The sequence below is a fragment of the Coturnix japonica genome, unplaced genomic scaffold (assembly GCF_001577835.2).
Source record: "Coturnix japonica isolate 7356 unplaced genomic scaffold, Coturnix japonica 2.1 chrUnrandom424, whole genome shotgun sequence".
Taxonomy (NCBI): Eukaryota; Metazoa; Chordata; class Aves; order Galliformes; family Phasianidae; genus Coturnix; species Coturnix japonica.
In genome coordinates this window covers 67,813-69,321 of record NW_015439869.1, presented here as the reverse complement: position 1 = coordinate 69,321, position 1,509 = coordinate 67,813, and the positions used below count along the sequence as shown (strand labels likewise).

Sequence of the window (1,509 nt, the reverse complement as noted above, 5' to 3'; positions counted from 1 at the left end):
CAGTGGGGGGGGAGACCCCAAATCCATTTTGAGAACCCTATATCCCCTTGGGGACCCCAAATCCACTTTGGGAACATCACATCCCCTTAGGGAGACCCCAAATCCACTTCAGTGACCCCAAATCCGCTTTGTGAACACCATATCCCCCCCTTGGGGACCCCAAATCCACTATAGGAATCCCATATCCCCTTGGGGAGACCCCAGATTCACTTTGGGAACACCATATCCCCTTGGGGTCCCCAGGTCCCCTTTGGGGACCCCAAATTTCCTTTAGGAACCCAAATACATTTTGAGAACCCTACAGACCCTTAGGGAGACCCCAAATCCACTTTGGGAACACCATATGCAATTAGGGAGACCCCAAATCCACTTCAGTGACCCCAAATTCACTTTGAGAACACCATATGCTTTTGTAAAGACCCCAGATCCACTTTGGGAACACCAATATCCCCTTGGGAACCCCAAATCCACTATGGGAACACCATATCCCCCCCCTTAGGGAGACCCCAAATCTACTTTGGGAACACCAGATCCCCTTAGGGACACCCCAAATCCAGTTTGGGAACACCATATCCCCTTAGGGACCCCTAATTCACTTTGTGAACACCATATATCCCCCTTAGGGAGACCCCAAATCCACTATGGGAACACCATAACCCCTTAGGGGCACCCCAAATCCACTTCAGTGACCCCAAATCCACTTTGGGAACACCAGATCCCCTTTGTGTCCTCACATCCCCTTGGGGACCCCGAAATCCCTTTGGGGAACCCCCAAATCAACTTTGGAGTCCCCCCCAAATCCCTCTGGGAAATCCAATTTCACTTTGGGACCCCCAAATCCATTTTGAGAACCCTATATCCCCTTGGGGAGACCCCAAATCCACATTGAGGAACCCCAAATACTCTTGGTGACCCTCAAATCCACTTTGGGGACCCCAAGTCCCCACGGAGACCCCAAATTCCTTTTGGGAACCACCATAGGGACCCAAAATTCCCCTGTAGACCCCAAATCCATTTGAAGAACCCAATATTCCCTCGAGGACCCCAAATTCCCTTCAGAAACCCCAAATCCCCCTCAGGAACTCAAAAACCACTTTGAGGACTCCAAACTTCCCCAGAAACCCCAAATCCACTTTGAGGACCCCACATCCCCCCAGGGACCCCAAATCCACTTGGGGACCCCTGAAACCCCATTACGTTCTACCATCCCATATGAAACCCCATTACGTTCTACCATCCCGTTTGAAACCCCTATTACATTCCACCATCCCATTTGAAACCCCATTACACTCTACCATCCCATATGAAACCTCATTGCATTCCACCATCCCATTTGAAACCCCATTACATTCCACCATCCCATTTGAAACCCTATTAATTTCACCATCCCATTTGAAACCCCATTGCATTCTACCACCCATATGAAACCCCATTAATTCCACCATCCCATATGAAACCCCATTAATTCCACCATCCCATTCTATCATACATCCACCCCCCCCAATTTAA

At 49.6% G+C, this 1,509-nt stretch overlaps 1 protein-coding gene across 2 annotated transcripts in view; it reads right to left on the bottom strand.

The window, feature by feature from the left end:
* MROH1 (maestro heat like repeat family member 1) overlaps window positions 1-1,509 on the bottom strand; it is a 65,031-nt gene that overhangs the window by 482 nt on the left and 63,040 nt on the right. The gene's annotated exons all lie outside the window — the stretch shown is intronic.